The 16,538-nt window shown below is 39.1% G+C and overlaps 1 protein-coding gene and 1 long non-coding RNA gene across 2 annotated transcripts in view; both read right to left on the bottom strand.

The window, feature by feature from the left end:
- Prkca (protein kinase C alpha) overlaps positions 1-16,538 on the bottom strand; it is a 371,818-nt gene that overhangs the window by 316,946 nt on the left and 38,334 nt on the right.
- On the bottom strand, positions 16,108-16,529 carry LOC125366444. Its single transcript, XR_007213839.1, has 2 exons — positions 16,423-16,529; positions 16,108-16,196 (listed from the first exon to the last, which is right to left on the bottom strand). It is a non-coding gene; the product is annotated as an uncharacterized LOC125366444 (long non-coding RNA).

Here is a 16,538-nt window from a genome sequence, read left to right on the forward strand (position 1 = left end):
AAACTGACTTTGCTTTATTGGAACACTGCTTTCACTTAATGAATTTGCTTGTAACAAATACTATGACTTCACTAAATAATAGACAAATTTCCTCATTAAGAAGTCATGACTTATTACTTATGGAAAGTAAGGAGCTGCCTTTACATTCAGGTAGCTAGTTTGCTTGACCAAGCGTAATGGACAGATTCCAGTAAGAGCATGATGCAATTGCTTCCTTTTTCTGATTTCACACTAGTATTACTCAGCCATTCTTTCTTCTAGGATTAGCAAATTCATGAACAAAGGTAATGAGAAAGAAATATCTCTTGCAAACAAATTTATAGAAGAATAGTACCAGGGTTGAATGACTACACAATAAAACACACAAGAATTATTATGACACAGACTGTACATCTTGTGCTATCTGGTGCTAAATTTTACAATGCTTCTTAATACATATGTACATATCTGCAAACCAGGATGAATTTTAGTGGGAGTGAAAAAACACATAAATTGCAGGGCACTTTGCTGAGGGGTACTGGGATTGAACTCAAGAACATTCCCAATACTCTGAACAAGATCCCAGTCTATTATTGAACACTTGAGGACTATTCTTCAACATGTAAGATTCCAAGCATCTCTAAAATCTTTAGAATGCTATCACAAGAAAAAAAATGGAGATACCTAAAAACATGCAAGGCACCATTCTAGGTGATGCAGAGATTAAAAACAAAAGATTCCCATCAGGTCAGGGTCAACAAGTCAACAGACATTATCTATTATCTATTATATGCCATCTTGAGAGACGGGGTTGATGCTTGATTTCTCCTTAAAGAGCTCAGGATGCAGAGAAGATAGGGAACCAACACCAGGCCACTGTAACACAGGCCCTCAAGAGAAACACTGAGATGATGGAACGGCAGGGCAGAGGTAAGAAGAACATCCAAGCTGAAGAGTCAAATGCTGTTAGGTAGGCATAAAGTATGGGACATTCAACTCAAAAGTGACACAAAAGTCAGAGAGCATGAAAGCATTAAAAGCCCAGCTTACCTAGAGCATGCAAGTGACTGAGCAGAGTCTGAGGTAGAAATGGTCAGACAAAGCCATGGCCTCTACAGTGGGAAACATTATCTCACATTGTTCACTGTCAACCAGATTCCACAGAGGTATAGTGGGACTGAGCTGATGCATGACTCAGAAAACACACTAGCACTGTGATTATCTGAATGACTCTATTAAGACAAGTACAAGACTTACTTGATTTCTTAATGGGAATCATAGTAAATCTTTGTACACATTAAAACAACAGTGACCAACTTCAATAAAAGACAACCCATTGAAAAGTAGAACAAGGAAAAGGGGCCGAGTCAATGCCCTTGGGTGGGGGGCAATTCCAATGAATGCACCTCTGAAGAGAAGGATAAAGAACAAGGATGATCCTTTCAGTTGTGAAGATTCAAAACCCAAAAAGCATGCTTCATAACAAATAGCCTGTAGATGTTTGGTTTTGTTCACATTTGTTACCAGTGTATACAAGAACAAGTTCACACAGATATTTGAAGCCCTTTGGGAACATCCATCCTATCAACGGCCCTGAACCAGCCAAGCAGTGTTCAAGGCCTATCAGTCATCTAAATAATCTTCAGTGAAAACACAATGGTCACCAGTCACTGAGAGCTAGAAGCCTAACTTTGTCTCCTTTTCTTTCTTATTTTAATAAATGAAAAGGAAAGCAGAACAAAAGAACAGATAAACAGTGTATCTTAGCTGAGCATAGTGGCGAGTACTTGTAATCCTAGTAATGGGGAGGCTGAGGCTTGCAAATAATGAAGCTGGACTATATAATAAGATTCATATCAAACAAACAAATCCACTATATATTAAAATCTTTGGCCAATTACAAAATAAAAAAAGAAGAAATAATAAAGAACAGACCACCCATTCAAACTCATTCTCTAAATTTTCCTCATCACTGAGACTTTTTCTCCTCTAAATATCACTTAGGGACTGCCCTTCCAGCAATTCAGCTGTACATGACACTTGGATTCAACCTGTTGCCAGGGAAGTCAAGAAATTGCATCATGGAGATGATGAATATGGGTTTACACATCTTCCGTATTTTGTGTGTAGTGAAGAGACTGAAAATAAACGTTCTTAATGTAAGACATGAAAATTTGAAACTCCTACAGGAAAACACTTGAAGATACAAGCATAGGAAATTATATTCTAAATAGGACTCCAATTGCTCAGGAAATGAAAAGCAATGACATACAGGAGTGTACCAAATTAAAAATCTTGTGCTCATCTGGAGGAAACTATTTCCAGAATGAAGAGACAATTCACAAAACGGGAGAAAATCTTTGCAAGCTATTCACAGGATGAAGGATGAATACACAGAATATACAAAGAACTCAAAAACATTAAAACAATAAATAATGCAATTAATAAATGGAGGAATGCATTAAACAGACAGTTCTCATAACGATGACCTATTAAAAGCATGAAGAAATGTTCAATATTCTCAACTGAAAGAAAATGCAAATCAAAATGACACTGAGATTCTCACTCACCCCAGTCAGAATTGTGGTCATCAGGAAAACAATCAAGAAATTCTGGGGAGGATATTGGGGGGATAGGATCACTCATATATACTGCTGAGTGGGAATATAAAATAGTACAACCACTATGTAAATGTAAATGTCCTCTAGGACATCTATCCAAAGAATTATAAAATAACATACAATAGAGATATACCTGCACAGCCATGTTTATCACAGCATTGCACACTATAGCCAAGCTGTGGAATCGGTTAAGTGCTTGACAATGAATGGATAAAGAAAATGTAAGGTGTATACATGCACAGTGGAATTTATTCATCCATAATAAAGAATGAAAATTTTCCATTTGTACAAAAATTGGTGGAACTAGAAGGCATCTTGCTAGGTGAGAAAAGCTTAACTCCAATATTTAATGCTTTATGCATATGTGGACTCTAGACCTAAAATAACAATGATGATGATGATAGTGGTGGTGGGTTATGAATAACAAAGGGGATCTGTCTGATGTTGGGGGAGTCCTGCGGGGGGGACCAGTGTGAGGACAAAGGGAGAGAGAAGAGGTTGCTCATGTACAAACATAATTAAACTACATTATACACATACACAGACACACAGACACATATAAAGATAATGTAATGAAAATCACTAAATACTGTTTTATTTTAAATGGGGGAAAAGAAAGGGTGCTAGAAGACTATATAACAAAGGAAGTGAGTCTGATGAAAGCATATGCATGTATACCAATGTTTTAATATGCATATTAATTTTTAATAAACCCATTTATTAAATATATGTAACAAACAAAAATTATAAAAAATAAAGGGAATAGAGGACTAAGGAAGAGTAATAGTGCATTTGTTCAAGGCACATTGTGTGCATGAATAGAAATGTCACAACTAAACCTCTGTACAACTTAATATATACTAATTAATAAAAACAAAATGGTGTCTGTGCTGTCAGAGTGATACAGAATATTCCTAACCGATATATCACTATAAACTCCCCTCATTATCTAACTATTCAAAAGCTGTCCTGTCCATTGCTGCTGTTTTAGTGTAGAGATTCAATTTAAGGCATGGAAAAAGTGAGCTAATTAAAAGACATTTAAATGATGGGCATAGGTTAGCTGGAGTTAAACAGTCAAATGCATCAAGAAATAATTATTCCAGCTCTCCAAAAAGAATACTTGCAACAAGCTTCTTTAAAGTGGTTTCAATTTATAGGCAACTATATGCACAATACTATATTTCTATTTTCTTTTACTGTTTCCAACTAATTAAAGGATGCCTTCAAAAATTCTGAAACATTTTCGTGCTCATCCCAAATGACTTGTTATTCCTATTTGAGACAAAATTTACTAAGTTGCAACATCACCATCCTTCCACTTACTCTGATCATAATTTGTACACACCAAACACCTTAGGTGTTCTAACAAATAAAACCACCAAACCTTTTCTTAGGTGACAATGAGCTTCAGAAGAGGTGACAGCTCTCCAGAGTTTGAGACCCATATGGCCAATTTAGGAATCAGACAAGGCTTTAATATGGTCAATTCTTAATCTCTTTGGGGATATAACAGATGTCATTATGATAGGTCCTCAGGAGGCAAAGGAAAAACTTTTGTGTGTATCAAATCCACTTCATGAATATACTCAGAAACCTTAATAACATTTGTTAAATAAGCATATAACAGATTCCAAAATCATTTATAAACTTGTAGGTTTTCAAGTAATTAAAAGAGAAGCTTTGACTGTTAGGGGGTGAAAGTTGCTGCCACTCAAGAATGTTCTCTAAATTTCTTTGTTACATCTAAATTCACATTTATACATTTACATGGCTCTTACCAGAACTGTTTGGGGAGTGGTATTTTTTTTTAATATTTACACTAAATTTCCAAATCACTTCATTTTCATTTTGAGACGAAGTCAACCAAGAGGAACAAAGAAACCAAACAAGGAAGCATACAATGATGATTACTATGCTAAACGTCATTAATCTATGGAAAAATTTAGATTTCTTTCCTGATACACCAAACTGAAATACTTCCTTAACAGATGGTGTGTGTGTGTGTGTGTGTGTGTGTGTGTGTGTGTGTGTGTGTGTATGCTAAAGGTACTCTCATGCTAATAACCTGTTAAATTTCTTGCTAACTCTTCAAAATGACACAATGTAGTAACTATGGAAATCAAGCAGAAGAACAGGCTTGTTAGTATGAAAATACGAGCCACTTTTCTTTGTAGGAGTTAGGACTGTTGGGATCATAATCATTAAATGAATCGATGATGAAGAGACCTTGAAATAATTTGAGCAAAACAAAGAATAAGAAATGGGTTTTTGCTCCCCGTTGCTGAAAGAGAGAATAAGTAAAAATTCTTTTGTACGCTGACCATTGAATGTGGTACTATGAATTGTTAAGGTTCCTGCTGTGATATAAAGAAGGGGGTTGTTGGTGTATTACATTACTTTTAGTCTTGAAACATTAAGAAATTGAGAAGACTAGAATATATTACCATCCATTTGTTACTATTTGCAAGAATATTCTAGATTCTAGTATAGACAAAACATGAATGAATCTAGACACTGACTCAAAGAATGTACACATTTTTCAGCAATTGGCATAAACTGTTGGTTAAGTGATCAGTCCAACTAATACCCAAAGATGACTCAATTATGAAGACTTTCTTTGACCTCCTGGGAAGAAATGCGTGTGATCAATACTCAGAAAAATATTACAGTACTATATGTTTCTTGTACAGGGAAAACAGTGCAACAAATCCCAACCCAAGACTAATAAATTTTTTACCTTAACATGGGAGATATAGCTCAGTGGTAGAGTATTTGCCTGGCACTTACAAGGCCCTGGTGGGGGTGGGGGGGGCGGGAGATATGTATGTAGAGGGGAAGGATGAAGAGTCAATAAAATGGATCAATACTTGACATCAACAAATACCTTTTTCCTGAATTTCTTTGCAAAATGCTCAAATGATTATAAATTGTAAAACATTAAATGAAGAAGAATAAAACAAAAGACAATTAGGTTGTAATTGTCATATAATTCTAATTGATGTCATGCTCTATAATTTTTTTATCCTTTTCTCAGTGTTCATGTTCACCAGAAAGAATGGCTTATCAGGCAATTCATCTCCAATCATTCTCCTATCCATTTGCCCTTTCCACGTACCATGTGCTGGACTGTGTTTCTTTTCCAAGTTAGAACAATTCAGACTATGTTCTTCATAATCTAGCATCAAGAATTTTTAAATAATACTATTTTAAATAACACTATCTATGACAGGCACCATGCTAACACCTATAATCCTGGCTACTCAGGAGGCTGAGATCTGAGGACCACAGTTCAAAGCCAGCCCAGGCAAGAAAGTCTGTGAAATTCTTATCTCCAAATAACCACCAAATGAGCCAGAAATGGAACTATGGGATCAGGTGGTAGAGTGCTAGCTTTTAGCAAAAAAGCTCAGGAATAGCAAGCACTCAAGGCCTAAGTTTAAGCTCCAGGACAGGCAAAAAAAAAAATAATAAGCATACTATTTACTCCACAAGTAGTTCGCCATAATAATTATCTACTGTCTAATGTATTATCTGATTTAATAAGCACAAACCCTTATGAGAAAAGTACTTTTTTTTTCTTTTTTCATAAGGAAACTCTGCAAGAGGGGCAGGGAATGTGGCTTAGCGGTAGGGTGCTTGCCTAGCATGCGTGAAGCCCTGGGTTCGATTCCTTAGCACCACATACACCGGCAGTGACACTGTGGCTCAAAAGGTAAAGTGCTAGCCTTGAGCAAAAAAAAGCCAGGGGTTCTACACTTAAAGAGCTCATTTAAACCATGATTTTTATTGCCACGGCAATAATTTCCAGGTGCTTGGCAAGTTCTGTTTACTTTAAAACATATAACCATGTGGGTTCTTTTTAAAGACTGGACAATATAGAAAATTAGAAAAAAATAGCAAAAAGTCTCCCATCCTCTTATAGTTCATTACCATGGCTCTCAAGTATTTCTGAAGACAAAGACTATTTTAATAGTCATAATTATAACAATGTTATAATTTACTATCTTTGTTACAAGTGACAGGATACTTTAATGAACATTTTTCCAGATTCACTTTAAGTAGTTATTCTGAAGAATGTCTAAATAGGCTGTATTATACATGGAAATGACCTGTTTGTCATCATCGAATCATTTCCCCTAAAACTGGGCATAAATGAGGTTTATATGCAATATTTTTGCTATTGTAAGTAAATCATATGCAACAAATAGGCTTACTGGGCAAAAATGTATCTCCATTCTTAAGAGTACTTCCTTAGGTCTGCTTCTAAGAGCAGATTTTTCTGGGACAGAAGAAAAATTGATAGAGAGCACCATGAGCACAAGGATGACAAACCATTTCAGATACACAAAAAGTCCAGAGAATGACAGAAGATACACCACATACCCACCCACCACAAGCAGACTGAAATTGAATAGTGGAAATCCATACCCTATCAGCAAATGTCAGAGCCTATGAGGAACAACACTGCTGGACAAGCAGTTGGTATATGGAATTCTGAAGAGCCTGAGAAGGTTGTGGGTAAACCTCCAGGCAGGAAGAAGAGTCTCCCTCTAGCCTCTCATTAGTACCTCCCTAGGTTCCCATTAGCAAATACAGCAGTGTTTAAGAAGCTTCTGGGTGGGCTGCTGGTTCACGACTGAATTAGAATGACTTTGGTTTTGGTTGGGCCTAATCTACACATATACACTGAAGAAAAAAACAAACAAAAGTACTGAATGTGAAATTTTGCCTACAGGAATTTGGAGACCATTGTGGCTAACAAATACCATTGAAATATGCTTATTTCAAATAAATCAGTTTATTTTCTTTTCAAAAAAATCATCACATATCACCAACAGTTAATAATGGGCTAGTAAAATGTACTCATGGAGAAGAAAAACATCCAGTGTTACAATGCAAAAAATAAGTAGAATCTAATCAGCAATGACAACAACAATAAAAATTGTTTCTCCTTTGACTAAACTAGAAGAGATAAAGAAATATCATAGAAAGGCAAAAAAATCATAAATGAAAATTAAATTTCTGCTTAATCATCCTTTTGCAGGAAAAAAGATAAGTACTTTATTTATATGCAAGGCAATATCATCTTTTAATAGCTATGGGACACATTACTATTATCCCGCTGCTTCTCGGCTGGAGAAATAGGATTAGTGGCCTAAGAGGGAAGAGCTTAAACTGATTAGTCAAGTAGGCACTCCTAGGGCAAATATGACAGAAACAGAAACAGCCCTGGCTCCTATAGGCAATGTCCTGCAGAGGAAGAAACCCAAACGCCCTGTCCAGGACATGCAGTTTACAATTTATAGGAAGGCTTTTAATCTTCCACTCCAAATGACAGACATCAGACATATGCTGTCTCAAAACACAGCTCCATCCTACAAAGCCACCTCATCTATTCAGCTCATGGACAAAATCAACACTAATTAGTGAGTAGGGACCATATTAGGCAGTGGGTAAATCACAGCCTGGAGAGCAAAGACTGCCTGCAGGAGGTTCCGTTGATGAAATTCACTATTCTGCCTAGTTAGAACCCTAAATGTAAGGGACTCATAACAAAACAAGAATCAAATTTCTCAATCTTGAAATCCTGGTATGTTGCAATAGAATTATCTTGGAGATCACTGAAAAAGACCAACACTTCCATTGTGCAGAGACAGCTCCCAACTCTAGAGATGCATACTAACTAACATGAATACAAGTTGGGGCTGGGGATATGGCCTAGTGGCAAGAGTGCTTGCCTCGTATACTTGAGGCCCTGGGTTCGATTCCTCAGCACCACATATACAGAAAATGGCCAGAAGTGGCGCTGTGGCTCAAGTGGCAGAGTGCTAGCCTTGAGCAAAAAAGAAGCCAGGGACAGTGCTCAGGCCCTGAGTTCACGGCCTAGGACTGGCCAAAAAAAAAAAAGTAACATGAATACAAGTTAGTAAGCAGTGCTTAAGTACACAATCCCAGCTAAGAACTCTTTCCAGAAAACAGTCAAGATAGATTTATTTGAAGAAATCTGATGCCTAAAATATAAGAGGACTTCAAGGTAGCTGGTGCAACATGTCCAATGGTGATTTTTACTAGCCAAGAAGTAAGGAGCCTATTTCTATTTGATTTTGTAGGTTGCTAACTCAAGACAAAAGAAAGCCAATTCTAGAAGCTGTAAAGGCAGCATTGGCTTAAATACCAGGGGCAGTTCTAGGGATAAAGTGATATCCTAACTCTATTCTGAGATTCTTGAAACCATCTAGCAGGGATACAAAACGCTGATTGAGCCACAAGGACCTGACACTGCCTTAAATCTTTCATTCCCCAAATTTTCCATGCTCTGTTTCTATGGGGGAATTCCTCAGTGCTTTTCAGGAGCTAAGAAGAAAAGAAAACTCCCTTTCTGAGTCAAATGATCAGATTATAGCCATTGTGCAGAAGGTTACCAAAGCAATCAGAAAAATTAAAATTAAGATGACAATCAAAGTGAGTCATCAAAAATTTAAGCTCCAACAAAATGTCCAGAAAGATCTGCTTGTACTATACTTAATGGAAAGGATTTCCAATGTGAAATCTAGGACATACCCCTTTAACCAGGAATTTTGTTAGTTTAATGCAATCAAAGCACCCAGCTGTTGGACAGATCTCTTGGGAGCACAGCACAAACAGAAGTCTTCGCTGCAGCCAGGTAGCTGACAATGAGCTATAATATTTTTCAGAATAAAATGTCTCACAGGACATTAAAAAGAAATCACTGAAGGGCCACAAATGCAAAGTTTTGAAGCTAGGTATGGTAGTACATGGCTATAATATAAAGCTGGGTTTGAGCTAGATTGATCAACATGGTAAGTCCTTTTCTTAACAAAGAAAAAGAAAGGAAGGAGGGAAGGAGGGAGGGGGGAGGGAAGGAGGCAGGCAGGCAGGCAGGGAGGCAAGGAAAGGGAGAAGGGACAGAAGAACAAAGGAAAGAAGAGAGGGAGGGAAGAAAGAGAAGAATGGAGAGAAAAGAAAGAAAGAGAGAGGGGGAGGGAAGGAGGGAGGGAGGGAAGGAAGGAGGATGGAAGGGAGGAAGGAAGGAAGGAGAGAGAAAGGAGGAAGGAGGAAGGAAGGAAGAAGAAATTCTTTCGAGCCATGCATTATACTTATAACCCAAGCACTAAAAAACCTATGACAGAAAGTTCATAAATTCTAGGCCTGGGCTAATAGTAACCAATACCTTGTTCTGAAAAAAAATGATGTAATATTGAGACATAAGTGGTTGAGTAAAACTATTTCATCTGAGAGAGAAACATCAAGAGCAAACCCATAGACCATTTTCTTCCTCTTTCTTCTATCCCAAGCCTCCGAAACAAAACAGCTCAGAAAGAACATGAAGCAGTGTTCCCTTTAATTTCCCTTTCATTTGTTCTTGGGCTGGCCATAGAAATCCTACCACTTTGATAGACTTGCTATCTAGACATCCCTGTGGCAGAGACTTCTGGGTCTTCTCTAGAGACTGTGTTCTTCTCAAGGACTGCATGAAACTGGGAAATTGTGGGAAAGAAAATACAAGGTAATACAATAGGGCCTTATGGCTAGCTGAGTCTTGTAGCCCTGGAAGACTATTTTCAGAACCTTGAAATGTCTTCTGGACTGTGGGATTTCACTTCAGCCCCTAAGCCATGTCCAGGACTCTGCCTTCTTCCCATGGGCCAAGTTCACAGGAGTAGGGTCAGCATCTGATCAGTCTTGGCCATCCAAAATCTCTCAGGAACAAACCTGAACTGAGACTTAGTATATAAACTTGAAGTCAGTATTCTAGGGATCTGATGCTACCCTTTGAGACTCTAAAAGCAGGAAAGCAGAGGAAGCCCAGTGGCTGCTATGGGGAAGAACAAGATGACACTCAGGAGCAGCTGGGGCCTCACTGAGGCCAATAGAGAGTCATACCTTGGCCTTGTGTTACCAGATTGCCCCAGCCAGAGAGTACTTCCTACCTTGTCCCCGTGAACTGCCCTGTGCGTCCTTACATGAATTCTGCCTTCATAGCTTCAGCTAGTTTTAGTAGGCATTTATATTTGTAAGCAATAGGATATAATCTTAAGCTAAAATCATTCGCAAGCTACGATCTAATGATTTCGAACCCCAGTGGAATAGCTTATAATACATATTTCTTTAGCAGCATGTACTAAAATATATTTGTTTCCGATTTCGAAGTCTATTTTATGGTTCCCACAGTCTTTTCTAAATCCAGACACATGTATGGGGGCAGCTCAGTAAGTATTCATGTAAATGGTCTCCCAATCCTAAGTGATGCCTATAAAATCTAACAACCATGGGGGAAAGGTTTTACTTTCAAATCATCCCAGTTAGGAGGGGTCTCACAGGCATGAAGCATATGGCAAAGGAACCAAGAAACTCATACTAGGCTCAGAACCAGGGGCACCAGAACCAGGCTGGCATTTAGGTAAGACACAGTCCTTGGTAGTCACCACCTCTGTCCTGTTAGTTGGCACCCACCAACTAACCTTAAAGGCAAATTAAACCAGTGTAGTGCTGGTGCCTCATGCTTTTCAAGGCCAGAAATTTGGCTGCACCCACTCAGGTATCCATGCAATGGTGACAACCACAGTCTTCCCATCAAACCTTTACAATTTAGTAAGAGAAAGGAAACTGATAAACACTTAGAGCCACGGTCTATGACAGGGAGAGAGAAGAAACAGGCAGATTGACAAATTGCAGAGAAAGAAAGCTGTCAAGTTCCACACCCTGGGAGGGAAGAGGACAAAAGGACCTCCAGACCCACTGTGAAGTTACCTACCTACTCTCATTTGACCCTAGGGGCTATCAAAGAAGGGGCCACAAATACTAATGCTCCAAAGGAGTTTTAAAGGAATTCACACCTCATGGTTCTGTTTCTTTTGGGAAATAGAGACACAGTCATCCCTGTAATCAAGCCCCTCCTCTCTGTCACCTATAGGCCCAAAGATACCCTGGAAGGAGCCCAGCTCCCTGCCTGGGTGATTCTTGGTTGTGCCCCAGAGTCTTTCTTTCAAATGCATGTCACCAAATGGGCATCCAACCTTTTTCCCTAGGACCACTTCGCTGTGCCAGTCCCAAAGGAAAGAGGAACACACACACACACACACACACACACACACACACACACACACACACACACACACCCCCTGCTGTAAGCAGAGTCTCACCAGCACCTGAAAGGCCATCACCCTGAGGACACTGGCCAGAGTTTTAGTTACAATATCTTGTTTCACTGCCCATCAGTGGGCAGCTACTCTCTCTTCTTCCCCACACCCACCTACTAGGCCTCTAGGGTGGATTTTTTTTTTAACCTGTGTAACTAAAGAACTTGATGGGGCCATGTGATAAGGGACAAGTGGCCTAAAAACCCAAAGTTTCCAATTCCAGAAGCCCTGGCTCAATTTTCATGTTTCACACAGAGAAGACATTAACGAAGGCCCTAATAAGAGGCGCTGGAGATAGCCAAAGGGATACCTAACACTCAATCAAAGCCACATGGTGGCAAGAAGAGCATTAGCAGTTTGGGGGAGTCTGGCCAGACATTTTTCCATTGGAGAATGAGTTTGGTGTGTGTACAGACAGCAGCCTGAAGAAGGCAGAGAACAGGAGGTAGGGACAACAGGAAGGCACCAAAATGGACAGACTGAGAGGCCCAAGCATACTCTCTGTGTGGTGTCAAAGCTGTCTGGAAGTCATTTGTTGTCTCCTCCATCATGCCAAAAGAACCATGAAAAGCCAGGAGATGGAAACCAGGTTCTTAGCAAAGTTTCGCTGCAGAACAGCTCTGTATTTCCTGAGACAGGTCCATGTGACAGGGTCTGGGCTCAGGTCAGCTACTGGTTTTCCATTCCCATTCTTAAGAAGTCTAACCCTGCCAACTGTACCAGCATACTTAGCCTCATAAGATGGAGGCAGAAACTGTTAAGAATTCTAACCTTTCTCTATACCATAAAAATCTCAACACAAATTATTTCCAACCTCGAGGCAAAAGTAAAATAGTTGCTCTATGCCTTCTGGCATAGGTATAAAATAATATCTTTTTATTTGATGACTGTCCACTTCAAGTCAGAAGGACTTTCAAATTAAAAGCAGAATGAACACTCCCTGAAACTGCAAGCTGACCTTATTTCTTTGTGTTCTGAGTCTGGTAAGTTCTGAACACTTTGTAAGGGAAATGCTGAAGCTCTTAACAAAGTTGCATTCCAGAACAGAAGTATTTGTGAAAACCATTACCCAAACCCTGGATACATTCTCAGCTAAATGACATATTGAAAGTTCTCATAAAGTACCATTTTTGAGACTTATAATTTTTTTTTTTTTTTTGCCAGTCCTGGGCCTTGGACTCAGGGCCTGAGCACTGTCCCTGGTTTCTTCCTGCTCAAGGCTAGCACTCTGCCACTTGAGCCACAGCTCCGCTTCTGGCCGTTGTCTGTATATGTAGTGCTGGGGAATCGAACCTAGGACCTCGTGTATCCGAGGCAGGCACTCTTGCCACTAGGCTATATCCCCAGCCCCTGAGACTTATAATTTTTAACTATATACTTTTGTTACTTTTCAAGTAGTCTGATGAAAGATGAGAGTAATTTTACAACTCTATTATCCACATGTAGATGACTCATTTGTTAGATCATCCCTCCCCCTCCACTGTTCAATCAGTTCCCTGAGAACATTGCAACTGCCTACCATTACAGACTAAAGTATGTCATGCAATCCAATTTTCATACACTGTAAGGAAATGAGGTAGTTGATAGCCTTGGATGGATTTCTCAAGACAAATACTTGACTAGAATTAATTATTCTCTCATTTTGAGCAACTGGTAACACAGCTTTACCTTAATATTATTTTATTTTTTTACAGCACCAAGATTTGAACACAGCTTGATTGCTAGCTTGGTGCCCTATCACTCAAGCCATGCTTCTAGTCCTGTATTTTGTTGGTTAATTGGAAATGGAGTCTTTGAACATAGGCTCTTGTACTTACCTGATTTGCTTGCTAGACTGGTGCTATACTACTTGAGCCATGTTCCAGCCCTGTTTCTCTTTTGCTGATTACGTGGAATGGAGACCCCAAGACTTTTCTGCATCTTAGCCTCCTGAGTAGTTGAACCCTTGACATTCAGCTTATTATTAGGAACTTTAATGTGATGTTTCTGACTCCTTAAATTACACTGTCTCTCAAGGACCCGAAGATGTGGCTCACTAATAGAAAGTACCTATCTAACATGCCAGGGTTTGATTGCCAGTACCACAAAATAAATAGAGGAGAAAACAAACAAACAAGGTGGCAAGGTGGGTGTCCAAGTATGCTTCACAGACCCATGAGATTGCTCATGATCTGGCTACCTTCAGGATAATATTAAGCAATTACTTGCCTTTTCCCTAGCTGACATTTGTCTTTTGGCACACCAAAAACAAGCAGCAGAAGCTTTCACAGCAATTAAGGCAAGCTTGCAATAACAGGTATTAAATTCTCCTACCAGCAACTCCCAAGCCTTTTTTAAAATGCCACTTGCACATAAGGTCCCAATGAGGCACTTATAACATATCAATTTTATATTACTGCTTGTGAAACACATAAAACATTCCAGTATGATTGCTGTCCTGAGCTGAACAGTTACTTCTTCATGGAAAGAACAATCAGAAGATAAGGGATGGTTCTTCACACTTGGATATCAGGTAGATGCTTTCTTGAAAATGAATGAAGGGACCTTCTCACTTCACTGACTATTTATTGTTGATGATAAACCTAAGCTTTCAAGTGCAAAATAGAATTTTATAAAACTTGCCTCTGCCGTCAGCTTGATAACTGCATAATATTTACAGGTTTTTTGTGTGTTTTCTTTTAATGAGACCGGTGGTGATATTAACATGTGGGGTTTTTTGTAAGACATAATATGACTTGTGTCAACATTTAGGAGACTTGCAGAACTCAGTGAAATAGTGTTTTCCAAACAACCAGAAAATGGGGTTACATACATATGTAAAAGAGTCTCTCAACATGCTGGACAGACCAACGGTAACAGATAGGGTTCCTCAACCAACATTACAAGTAAACCTAAGAACCAGCAGCTGCCAACTGTCACTATCAAAGACAATCATCTAGGATCTGAAAAGGCTATGGGAAGCCTCTTCGTCTTTCCAATTACCTATCTATGCTACACGTGGATTTCCAAATGTATCTCAGCAGTTTGAAATTAACAGCAGCTGAGAGCACAAGTGTGCTTTAAGGCAGACATGAGAGATGAAAGATATACCACTCTCATTAATTCTCAAAAAATGTATTTTTACCAAAAATTACATAACTTGCATTAACATATAAAGGGACTACCATTAATATTTTCAAAATTTCCAATATAGTAAATACTGGGATATGAAAATTCATATAAACTCTTTAGAATCTGTGTGTGTTTGTGTGTGTGTGTGTGCGTGTGTGTGTGTGTGAGCACGTGCACGTGCTGAGGGGCTTGAACTCAGGACCTTGTACTCTCAGGCTTTTTCACTCATGGCTAGTACTATGCCACTTGAGTCTGAACTCTAAGTCCAACTTTTTGGTCTTTTTTTTTTTTTTTTTTTTTTTGGCAGTCCTGAGACTTGGACTCAGGGCCTGAGCACCATCCCTGGCTTCTTCCTGCTCAAAGCTAGCACTCTACCACTCGAGTCACAGTGCCACCTCTGGCCATTTTCTGTATATGTGGTGCTGGGGAATTGAACCCAGGGCCTCATGTATACAAGGCAAGCACGCTTGCCACTAGGCCATATCCCCAGCCCTTTTTGCTCATTAATTGAAGATATAATTTGTTCATCAGAGCTGACTACAAACCAGAATCCTGAGAGCTCAGCCTCATTATCTTTAGGTCTTAGCCTTGCGAGCAACGTGAGCTACCAGTGCTCAGCTCCAAATAATTATTTTGCTATATGGAAGTATCCTAGACCTGAAAGATTTGAGAATCACTGGCTTAATTTTATTAGTATCCAAAAAATTTAATGTCCACTTTTGATTTAGTATATCCAAATAAAAGTGGGTTTCTGATATTACAGGACATAAATAATATTCCTAACAAGTTTGGCTTTTTAAAGATAATGCTGTGGGCTGAAAATGTGACTCAGTGGTAGAGCACTTGCCTAGGATGCCCAAGACCCCAGGGGCTGATCCCAGGCACTGGAGGAACAAAATAGTATGTTTTAAATGAAATGCATACTGTGCCTTGCTCTTATTCCTAGGGATCATCTCTTAGGGTCTACAGTTTTTATGCTAAACTAGTTGAATAGCTTCTTCTAATGGTATTTATCAGTCATCAAGTCATAGTTAGCCCCTTCTAGATGTTGTTAGAGAGTCAGAAACTTTGCCAGTAAGAAACATTAAATTTCAGGAGTTTTTAATCCACCCACCTACTTATATATCCATTCAATAAAATCAACTAACTATCTGTGCCATGCCAGGCAGAGTGCTTGGCCTCCTCTTCAGAGTTAAAATGTTGCTATCTATATCTACTTTTGAACTTTTTACCACAGCTCTGAATTCTATTTTCATGTGCTCTTAAATTTTTTACTCAATTAAAAATTTCCTTGAAGTTCAGAGAGATTTCTTCATCTTAACTTTTTTTTTTTTTTTTTTTGGCCAGTCCTGGGCCTTGGACTCAGGGCCTGAGCACTGTCCCTGGCTTCTTCCCGCTTAAGGCTAGCACTCTGCCACTTGAGCCACAGCGCCGCTTCTGGCTGTTTTCTGTATATGTGGTGCTGGGGAATCGAACCTAGGGCCTCATGTATCCGAGGCAGGCACTCTTGCCACTAGGCTATATCCCCAGCCCCTCTTCATCTTAACTTTGAAGACTACTGCCTAGTTCATTTTCCCTTTCCACTACTTGTGACAAAAATAACTAAACTTTCATAGTAAGAAATCCAGCAACAGTCAGGATAGTGGCACACACTTGCTCTTTG

The sequence above is a fragment of the Perognathus longimembris genome, chromosome 17 (assembly GCF_023159225.1).
Source record: "Perognathus longimembris pacificus isolate PPM17 chromosome 17, ASM2315922v1, whole genome shotgun sequence".
NCBI lineage: Eukaryota > Metazoa > Chordata > Mammalia > Rodentia > Heteromyidae > Perognathus > Perognathus longimembris.